This window comes from Saccostrea cucullata, unplaced genomic scaffold, assembly GCF_032062105.1.
Source record: "Saccostrea cucullata isolate Sc308-1 unplaced genomic scaffold, CSIRO_AGI_Scuc_v1 ctg8887, whole genome shotgun sequence".
In the NCBI taxonomy this organism is placed as follows: Eukaryota; Metazoa; Mollusca; class Bivalvia; order Ostreida; family Ostreidae; genus Saccostrea; species Saccostrea cuccullata.
Genome location: NW_026935755.1, coordinates 54,749 through 66,821, shown reverse-complemented (window position 1 = coordinate 66,821; position 12,073 = coordinate 54,749). Strand labels below are relative to the sequence as shown.

The 12,073-nt window shown below is 32.9% G+C and overlaps 1 long non-coding RNA gene across 1 annotated transcript; it reads right to left on the bottom strand.

The window, feature by feature from the left end:
* Positions 1-6,939: 6,939 nt before the first annotated feature.
* LOC134243683 (uncharacterized) lies at positions 6,940-10,238 on the bottom strand. The gene is made up of 4 exons (XR_009987092.1): positions 10,103-10,238; positions 9,381-9,527; positions 7,656-7,777; positions 6,940-7,080 (listed from the first exon to the last, which is right to left on the bottom strand). It is a non-coding gene; the product is annotated as an uncharacterized LOC134243683 (long non-coding RNA).
* Between the last annotated feature and the right edge of the window lie 1,835 nt (positions 10,239-12,073).

Below are 12,073 nucleotides of genomic sequence, written 5' to 3'. Positions count from 1 at the left end.
TAATTTAGACAAGAGTAAATCAATCCTTTTGATAATAAATCAAAGTTCAATATCTACAGTCTTATACATTTCAATCAGAAGCTACTTTTTTGAATTTCATGCTAAGAAAAGGAGAATTTAAATAATTTTTTTTTTAAATTAAAGAAAAGCAAAAACTGACTTCAACCCCCAAAATGTACTATACAATAAGAGGCTGGAAAGTTAATAAATAAAAAATTTACCTGCAATGTACAGAAAACTGTCCGACAAAATATATCGGGTGGGTAGTGAGTTTCTTCTTTTTCTTGTATAGAGAAAATGCCCCCGCTGAGCAGGTACCCAACTCTCCTGGGGCCGAGGAAGCTGAAAGATGAGAAACCTCTACAGTGCAAAAAACAACATAAATCAGAAAAATTAGTCAAATCACATCTTAAGCATTTATTTAACAGCAATATTTTTCAGGTTTTCTAGAAAATAAAAAAAATCCACACCTTTGTTTATTGTTTTAAAATGTACATTTATGTTACACTATATTACATGTAATTACATGTAAATACAAAAAGGCCTATTTATACATGCATTTTTAAGTTTTCTAGAAAATAAAAAAAAAAGATTTTATGAAGTTGAAATTCACACCTTCTCCAATTACAAAAATGGAAAGTTAAAAAATGAGTTGCCGAGGGCTACGCTGATGAAAAAACAAGCAGCAAGAAAGGAAAAATACAGACCTAAAAGTGGGAAGGATATGGAAGAAACAACTTCACTACAAATTCAGTACCCTGCAGTCCAAGTAAAGCAATACATGTTATGTCAAGAGAGAAAAGTGTGCAACTATATTACATGCCCTTTTTAGGTTCACCAGAACTATTTGAAAAGATACATGTTAAAGAAATGACAAAACACCAGGTCACAGCCCCTACAATGCCATACATGTACATATATATAGAACACAACACATAAATACACACATGTAAATACATATAAAATTAATGTACATGCATATATTTATGGAACATAAATATTCATCATAAGAGCAATCTGATGCACTTTATTAACTACTCCCCTCCTCGGATAATATCAAATGCACCACGCTATAATAATATCTACATTCTACTCACTACCCCCCCCCCCTCACCGAGAACAAAATTCCTCAAAAATCTCAACACATGAAAAGCAATTCCATTTTTTTTTGCTATTTACCTCTCAGTGTGTCATCAATATTCGGATTATGAGCAAAAAATCACTTTTCATGACTTTAAATTCACTTAAAATTTTAAAAATTTGGGAAGTAACTCCAATTATTTTCCCAAAACTCTATACAAACATTTTGTCCTCTCACTTCTATACTAATTTAATTTCAGATAATTCCTTGGTATCGTTTGAAACTTTAATCCAAGCGCTTATAAAAAATCCCGGAAAAAATATAGGGTCCCATGGCGTTTATAGCTACAAAAGAAACAACTTCACTAGGTTTCGGCAGTAAATAACGCTCTGCCAAAAAAAGCAACCCCCAGGTATTTCTATATTCTCTGTCATATTCCTACATTCCATCATTTATTTTGATACAAGAGAGAAAAGTGTGCAAAACATTACATACCTCATTTCACCAATCAGGTAATGCCCTATTTAGTACATGCAAAATACATATATAAATCTATGTATACATACAATCACCTTCATCATATATAAGAACAAACAATCACAATGAATACATTTATTTTAACTTGACCTTCCTCCTTTGAGAATTCCATGTGCCTCCTTTATTAATACAGACTTTATAATTTCATGATTTTCTTTTTTATTCACAATAATAGATATAAATCACACAAACCCCATTACTCAACTAATTCAAATTTTTGCTAAATTTTCTCTCGAAATGTCATCAATCTTCAAATAATTAGCTAAAAATAACATTTCATGACTTTCAAATCACTTTAAAGTGTAAAAATTGGGGTCTCTATAGGGAAAAGACCACTAATTATTTTCCCATAGAACTCCATACAAACCTTAGGCCCTCTCAGTACTTTACTATGACAATTTCAGAAAAATCTTTAGCATCATTTCAAACTTTGTTCTAAGCCCTAACAAAAAATACTGAAAAAAATATATGGTCCCATGGCGTTTATAGGTCAAAATTGCAGTTATTTTCAACTTATAGAGATTCGCAGTAAATAACATGCGGCATAAAAAATCAATCCCCACTCCTAAAATCTTCCCTGGTATTTCTATAGTTTCTGTAATATTCCCTCATCCCATCATTTATTTCAAAGGTCATTAATTTTACTTTAAAATGAAAACAATTAAATACCTGATTTCAGCCAATGGCGTAACGCCTACCCATTCAGTATTCTGTTTAATGTTCCATAACAAACAAACAAAGCCATGTGTGCATCCGGGGATTTGGTGCTCTCATTCCTATACTTACATACTTACCTGTCCCAGAATTAGTCAATTGTGGTAATTTCAAAGACTATACACCTACCTGTGAACATGTATGAAATTTGAGTCCTGTGACTTCAGTGTATTGGATACTGTGACCATCTCAAATGATGACACCTTACTGCTACCAGCACAGCTCAAAGGAGTGAATGACATCTGGGCCGGTGATGATATTTGGATATATTGGTGACTGTAATAAATAAAATATTTGTACAATGAATTGTTTTTGTGTTTTAATGTTAATAAAGTGATATTAAGTCAAAATTGAGTCAATAATTTCATAAGGGTGGATTCTACCCAGAATTAGGTAAAAAGCTCCAAAATTGGATAAATCATAGTTAATTAAGCAAAATTCAAAGGTTTTAAAAAGACTGATATAGAATTTTTTTTATGCTTATGCAAAGTAAATTATTTAAGACTCTGATATACTAATTGATTCTTATCTAATCCCTCCTATTGCTTAAGTATGTACAAAAAAGTTTCCCCACCCCCCAGTGAAAAACACTTAAAGAAATAGCAGGTGCCCCCTTTTATTTTTGTTTACAATTAATTTAGACAAGTTTAAATCAATCCTTTTGATAACAAATCAAAGTTCAATATCTGTAGTCTTATACATTACAATCAGAAGCTACTTTTTGAATTTTATGCTAAGAAAAGGAGAATTTAAATAATTTTTTTTAAAAATTAAAGAAAAGCAAAAATTTTGACTTCAACCCCAAAATGTACTATACAAATAAGAGGCTGGAAAGTTAATAAATAAAAAATTTACCTGTTATGTACAGAAAACTGTCCGACAAAATATATCGGGTGGGTAGCGAGTCTCCTTTTCTTCTTATATAGAGAAAATGCCCCTGCTGATCAGAGACCCAACTCTCCTGGGGCCGAGGAAGCTGAAAGATGAAAAACCTCTACAGTGCAAAAAACAACATAAATCAGAAAAATTAGTCAAATTACATCTTAAATCATTTAATGAAACAACAATATTTTTCAAGTTTTCTAAAAATTTCCTTAATTACATGTCTTCTACATAGCTAAATGTTTTGAAAAATGTACCCCCAAAGGGTGGGGGTAATACATGTTTTTTCAATATTACATAATATTACTTGTAAATATAATAAAGGTCAAATGTCATTCATGCAGTTAAAGGTCATTACAATAATTTATGAAAAAAAATCAGAAGCCAAAGGTTCTCTACAACTGTTAAGATTTTATCATGTTGAAATTCATACCTGGTTTGTAAGTGTAAGGGAAGTAACTCCAATTACAAAAACTGGAAAGCAGTAAAAAATGAGTTGCCGAGGGCTACGCTGATGAAAAAACAAGCAGCAAGAAAGGAAAAATACAGACATAAGTGTAGCTACACCAAAGAAACAACTTCACTACAAATTCAGTACCCTGCAGTCCAAGTAAGGGGGGCCCCCTATTATATTTGTTTACAACAAATTTAAATGAGGCAATTCAGAGAACGCACGCACTACCAGCCATATGATGTCAAGAGAGAAAAGTGTGCAACTTTGACATGACCACTATAGAATGCCCTTTTTAGGTTCACCAGAACTATTTGAAAAGATACCGTATGCAACCGTTAAAGAAATGAAATAAAATGAACACCAGGTCACAGCCCCTACAATGCCATACATGTACATATATATAGAACACAACACATAAATACACACATGTAAATACATATAAAATTAATGTACATGCATATATTTATACAAACTTACTTACACATAAATATTCATCATAAGAGCAATCTGATGCACTTTATTAACTTACTCCCCTCCTCGGATAATATCAAATGCACCACGCTATAATAATATCTACATTCTACTCACTACCCCCCCCCCCCCCTCACCGAGAACAAAATTCCTCAAAAATCTCAACACATGAAAAGCAATTCCATTTTTTTTTGCTATTTACCTCTCAGTGTGTCATCAATATTCGGATTATGAGCAAAAAATCACTTTTCATGACTTTAAATTCACTTAAAATTTTAAAAATTTGGGTCTCTATAGGGAAAAGAGTTCCAATTATTTTCCCATAGAACTCTATACAAACATTTTGTCCTCTCACTTCTATACTAATTTAATTTCAGATAATTCCTTGGTATCGTTTGAAACTTTAATCCAAGCGCTTATAAAAAATCCCGGAAAAAATATAGGGTCCCATGGCGTTTATAGGTCAAAATTGCAGTTCTTTAAAACTTATAGGTTTCGGCAGTAAATAACGCTCTGCCAAAAAAATCAACCCCCACTCCTACAATCTCCCCTGGTATTTCTATATTCTCTGTCATATTCCTACATTCCATCATTTATTTTGAATATTAATATTTTTACTTTAAAATGAAAAACATTACATACCTCATTTCAGCCAATCAGGTAATGCCGACCTATTCAGTACTCGACTCTACATTCTGCCACAAACAATGCCATGTGCTCATCCGGGGATTTGGTACTCTCATTCCTATACTTACATATTTACCTCTCCCAGAATTAGTCAATTTTGTAATTTTCAAAAACTTTATACTTACCAATGAATATGTATAAAATTTTAGGCCTGTCACTTCAGTGTCTTGGAAGCTGTGACAATCTTAATGAATGACACCCTCCTCCATTAAGTAGAATTCCAGGGAGTGAGAAACTGCCATTCCTTTGATGTGACCTGGATACAGTTGTGACTGTAATGAATAAAACATTTATAAATTGCATGATTTTGTTTTTTATTGTCAATAAAATGATATAAAGTCACATTTGTGTCATTTTTTTCATAAGGGTGGATTCTACCCAGAATTTAAAAAAGGCTCCAAAATTTGATAAAATATAGCTGATTAAGCAAAATTGAAAGGCTTTAAAAAGACTAATTCAGAATTTCTTTTATGCTTATGAAAAGTAAATTATCTGAGAATCTGGTATACTAACTGATTCTTATCTAACCCCTCATGTTGCTTAAGTATTTGCAAAAAAGTATCACCACCCCCCCAGTGAAAGACACTTAGAGAAATAGCAGGTGCCCCCTATTATATTTGTTTACAACAAATTTAAATGAGAGAAAATTAATCCTTTTGATAATAAATGAAAGTTCAGTATTTACAGTCTTATACAGTACAATATTAATCCTCAGGATGGAGTTTTATGCATAGAAAAGGGGAATTTAGATCAATTTTTCAAAAATAAGAAATGCAATAATTTTGACTATAAACCCCAAAATGCACAAAATAATAAGTGGCTGGAAAGTTAAAAAGTGGAAAATTTACCTGTTATGTACAGAAAACTGTCCGACAAAATATATCGGGTGGGTAGCGAGTCTCCTTCTTCTTCTTGTATAGAGAAAATGCCCCCGCTGAGCAGGTACCCAACTCTCCTGGGGCCGAGGAAGCTGAAAGATGAAAAACCTCTACAGTGCAAAAAACAACATAAATCAGAAAAATTAGTCAAATCACATCTTAAGCATTTATTTAACAGCAATATTTTTCAGGTTTTCTAGAAAATAAAAAAAATCCACACCTTCTACATTGTTTATTGTTTTAAAAATGTACCCCCAAAGGGTGGGGGTACATGTTACACTATATTACATGTAATTACATGTAAATACAAAAAGGCCTAATCTTATACATGCATTTTTAAGTCATTCCAATAATTCCTGGAAAAAATCAGAAGTCTAGGTTCTCTACAATAAAGATTTTATGAAGTTGAAATTCTACATGCCTGGTTTGTAAGTCTAAGGGAAGTAACTCCAATTACAAAAACTGGAAAGCAGTAAAAAATGAGTTGCCGAGGGCTACGCTGATGAAAAAACAAGCAGCAAGAAAGGAAAAATACAGACCTAAGTGTAGCTACACCAAAGAAACAACTTCACTACAAATTCAGTACCCTGCAGTCCAAGTAAAGCAATCCAGAGAATCACACGCACTACCAGCCATATGATGTCAAGAGAGAAAAGTGTGCAACTTTGACATGACCACTATAGAATGCCCTTTTTAGGTTCACCAGAACTATTTGAAAAGATACCGTATGCAACCGTTAAAGAAATGAAATGAAATGAACACCAGGTCACAGCCCCTACAATGCCATACATGTACATATATATAGAACACAACACATAAATACACACATGTAAATACATATAAAATTAATGTACATGCATATATTTATACAAACTTACTTACACATAAATTTTCATCATAAGAGCAATCTGATGCACTTTATTAACTTACTCCCCTCCTCGGATAATATCAAATGCACCACGCTATAATAATATCTACATTCTACTCACTACCCCCCACCCCCTTCACCGAGAACAAAATTCCTCAAAAATCTCAACACATGAAAAGCAATTCCATTTTTTTTTGCTATTTACCTCTCAGTGTGTCATCAATATTCGGATTATGAGCAAAAAATCACTTTTCATGACTTTAAATTCACTTAACATTTTAAAAATTTGTGTCTCTATACTTACATATTTACCTCTCCCAGAATTAGTCAATTTTGTAATTTTCAAAAACTTTATACTTACCAATGAATATGTATAAAATTTTAGGCCTGTCACTTCAGTGTCTTGGAAGCTGTGACAATCTTAATGAATGACACCCTCCTCCATTAAGTAGAATTCCAGGGAGTGAGAAACTGCCATTCCTTTGATGTGACCTGGATACAGTTGTGACTGTAATGAATAAAACATTTATAAATTGCATGATTTTGTTTTTTATTGTCAATAAAATGATATAAAGTCACATTTGTGTCATTTTTTTCATAAGGGTGGATTCTACCCAGAATTTAAAAAAGGCTCCAAAATTTGATAAAATATAGCTGATTAAGCAAAATTGAAAGGCTTTAAAAAGACTAATTCAGAATTTCTTTTATGCTTATGAAAAGTAAATTATCTGAGAATCTGGTATACTAACTGATTCTTATCTAACCCCTCATGTTGCTTAAGTATTTGCAAAAAAGTATCACCACCCCCCAGTGAAAGACACTTAGAGAAATAGCAGGTGCCCCCTATTATATTTGTTTACAATAAATTTAAATGAGAGAAAATTAATCCTTTTGATAATAAATGAAAGTTCAGTATTTACAGTCTTATACAGTACAATATTAATCTTCAGGATGGAGTTTTATGCATAGAAAAGGGGAATTTAGATCAATTTTTCAAAAATAAGAAATGCAATAATTTTGACTTTAAACCCCAAAATGCACAAAATAATAAGAGGCTGGAAAGTTTAGAAGTGGAAAATTTACCTGTTATGTACAGAAAACTGTCCGACAAAATATATCGGGTGGGTAGCGAGTCTCCTTCTTCTTCTTGTATAGAGAAAATGCCCCCGCTGAGCAGGTACCCAACTCTCCTGGGGCCGAGGAAGCTGAAAGATGAAAAACCTCTACAGTGCAAAAAACAACATAAATCAGAAAAATTAGTCAAATCACATCTTAAGCATTTATTTAACAGCAATATTTTTCAGGTTTTCTAGAAAATAAAAAAAATCCACACCTTCTACATTGTTTATTGTTTTAAAAATGTACCCCCAAAGGGTGGGGTACATGTTACACAATATTACATGTAATTACATGTAAATACAAAAAGGCCTAATCTTATACATGCATTTTTAAGTCATTCCAATAATTCCTGGAAAAAATCAGAAGTCTAGGTTCTCTACAATAAAGATTTTATGATGTTGAAATTCTACATGCCTGGTTTGTAAGTCTAAGGGAAGTAACTCCAATTACAAAAACTGGAAAGCAGTAAAAAATGAGTTGCCGAGGGCTACGCTGATGAAAAAACAAGCAGCAAGAAAGGAAAAATACAGACCTAAGTGTAGCTACACCAAAGAAACAACTTCACTACAAATTCAGTACCCTGCAGTCCAAGTAAAGCAATCCAGAGAATCGCACGCACTACCAGCCATATGATGTCAAGAGAGAAAAGTGTGCAACTTTGACATGACCACTATAGAATGCCCTTTTTAGGTTCACCAGAACTATTTGAAAAGATACCGTATGCAACCGTTAAAGAAATGAAATGAAATGAACACCAGGTCACAGCCCCTACAATGCCATACATGTACATATATATAGAACACAACACATAAATACACACATGTAAATACATATAAAATTAATGTACATGCATATATTTATACAAACTTACTTACACATAAATATTCATCATAAGAGCAATCTGATGCACTTTATTAACTTACTCCCCTCCTCGGATAATATCAAATGCACCACGCTATATTAATATCTACATTCTACTCACTACCCCCCCCCCCCCCCCCCCCCCCCCGTCACCGAGAACAAAATTCCTCAAAAATCTCAACACATGAAAAGCAATTCCATTTTTTTTTGCTATTTACCTCTCAGTGTGTCATCAATATTCGGATTATGAGCAAAAAATCACTTTTCATGACTTTAAATTCACTTAAAATTTTAAAAATTTGGGTCTCTATAGGGAAAAGAGTACCAATTATTTTCCCATAGAACTCTATACAAACATTTTGTCCTCTCACTTCTATACTAATTTAATTTCAGATAATTCCTTGGTATCGTTTGAAACTTTAATCCAAGCGCTTATAAAAAATCCCGGAAAAAATATAGGGTCCCATGGCGTTTATAGGTCAAAATTGCAGTTCTTTAAAACTTATAGGTTTCGGCAGTAAATAACGCTCTGCCAAAAAAATCAACCCCCACTCCTACAATCTCCCCTGGTATTTCTATATTCTCTGTCATATTCCTACATTCCATCATTTATTTCAAATATTAATATTTTTACTTTAAAATGAAAAACATTACATACCTCATTTCAGCCAATCAGGTAATGCAGACCTATTCAGTACTCGACTCTACATTCTGCCACAAACAATGCCATGTGCTCATCCGGGGATTTGGTACTCTCATTCCTATACTTACATATTTACCTCTCCCAGAATTAGTCAATTTTGTAATTTTCAAAAACTTTATACTTACCAATGAATATGTATAAAATTTTAGGCCTGTCACTTCAGTGTCTTGGAAGCTGTGACAATCTTAATGAATGACACCCTCCTCCATTAAGTAGAATTCCAGGGAGTGAGAAACTGTCATTCCTTTGATGTGACCTGGATACAGTTGTGACTGTAATGAATAAAACATTTATAAATTGCATGATTTTGTTTTTTATTGTCAATAAAATGATATAAAGTCACATTTGTGTCATTTTTTTCATAAGGGTGGATTCTACCCAGAATTTAAAAAAGGCTCCAAAATTTGATAAAATATAGCTGATTAAGCAAAATTGAAAGGCTTTAAAAAGACTAATTCAGAATTTCTTTTATGCTTATGAAAAGTAAATTATCTGAGAATCTGGTATACTAACTGATTCTTATCTAACCCCTCATGTTGCTTAAGTATTTGCAAAAAAGTATCACCACCCCCCAGTGAAAGACACTTAGAGAAATAGCAGGTGCCCCCTATTATATTTGTTTACAATAAATTTAAATGAGAGAAAATTAATCCTTTTGATAATAAATGAAAGTTCAGTATTTACAGTCTTATACAGTACAATCTTAATCTTCAGGATGGAGTTTTATGCATAGAAAAGGGGAATTTAGATCAATTTTTCAAAAATAAGAAATGCAATAATTTTGACTTTAAACCCCAAAATGCACAAAATAATAAGAGGCTGGAAAGTTTAGAAGTGGAAAATTTACCTGTTATGTACAGAAAACTGTCCGACAAAATATATCGGGTGGGTAGCGAGTCTCCTTCTTCTTCTTGTATAGAGAAAATGCCCCCGCTGAGCAGGTACCCAACTCTCCTGGGGCCGAGGAAGCTGAAAGATGAAAAACCTCTACAGTGCAAAAAACAACATAAATCAGAAAAATTAGTCAAATCACATCTTAAGCATTTATTTAACAGCAATATTTTTCAGGTTTTCTAGAAAATAAAAAAAATCCACACCTTCTACATTGTTTATTGTTTTAAAAATGTACCCCCAAAGGGTGGGGTACATGTTACACAATATTACATGTAATTACATGTAAATACAAAAAGGCCTAATCTTATACATGCATTTTTAAGTCATTCCAATAATTCCTGGAAAAAATCAGAAGTCTAGGTTCTCTACAATAAAGATTTTATGATGTTGAAATTCTACATGCCTGGTTTGTAAGTCTAAGGGAAGTAACTCCAATTACAAAAACTGGAAAGCAGTAAAAAATGAGTTGCCGAGGGCTACGCTGATGAAAAAACAAGCAGCAAGAAAGGAAAAATACAGACCTAAGTGTAGCTACACCAAAGAAACAACTTCACTACAAATTCAGTACCCTGCAGTCCAAGTAAAGCAATCCAGAGAATCGCACGCACTACCAGCCATAAGATGTCAAGAGAGAAAAGTGTGCAACTTTGACATGACCACTATAGAATGCCCTTTTTAGGTTCACCAGAACTATTTGAAAAGATACCGTATGCAACCGTTAAAGAAATGAAATGAAATGAACACCAGGTCACAGCCCCTACAATGCCATACATGTACATATATATAGAACACAACACATAAATACACACATGTAAATACATATAAAATTAATGTACATGCATATATTTATACAAACTTACTTACACATAAATATTCATCATAAGAGCAATCTGATGCACTTTATTAACTTACTCCCCTCCTCGGATAATATCAAATGCACCACGCTATATTAATATCTACATTCTACTCACTACCCCCCCCCCCTCACCGAGAACAAAATTCCTCAAAAATCTCAACACATGAAAAACAATTCCATTTTTTTTGCTATTTACCTCTCAGTGTGTCATCAATATTCGGATTATGAGCAAAAAATCACTTTTCATGACTTTAAATTCACTTAAAATTTTAAAAATTTGGGTCTCTATAGGGAAAAGAGTACCAATTATTTTCCCATAGAACTCTATACAAACATTTTGTCCTCTCACTTCTATACTAATTTAATTTCAGATAATTCCTTGGTATCGTTTGAAACTTTAATCCAAGCGCTTATAAAAAATCCCGGAAAAAATATAGGGTCCCATGGCGTTTATAGGTCAAAATTGCAGTTCTTTAAAACTTATAGGTTTCGGCAGTAAATAACGCTCTGCCAAAAAAATCAACCCCCACTCCTACAATCTCCCCTGGTATTTCTATATTCTCTGTCATATTCCTACATTCCATCATTTATTTTGAATATTAATATTTTTACTTTAAAATGAAAAACATTACATACCTCATTTCAGCCAATCAGGTAATGCCGACCTATTCAGTACTCGACTCTACATTCTGCCACAAACAATGCCATGTGCTCATCCGGGGATTTGGTACTCTCATTCCTATACTTACATATTTACCTCTCCCAGAATTAGTCAATTTTGTAATTTTCAAAAACTTTATACTTACCAATGAATATGTATAAAATTTTAGGCCTGTCACTTCAGTGTCTTGGAAGCTGTGACAATCTTAATGAATGACACCCTCCTCCATTAAGTAGAATTCCAGGGAGTGAGAAACTGCCATTCCTTTGATGTGACCTGGATACAGTTGTGACTGTAATGAATAAAACATTTATAAATTGCATGATTTTGTTTTTTATTGTCAATAAAATGATATAAAGTCACATTTGTGTCATTTTTTTCATAAGGGTGGATTCTACCCAGAATTT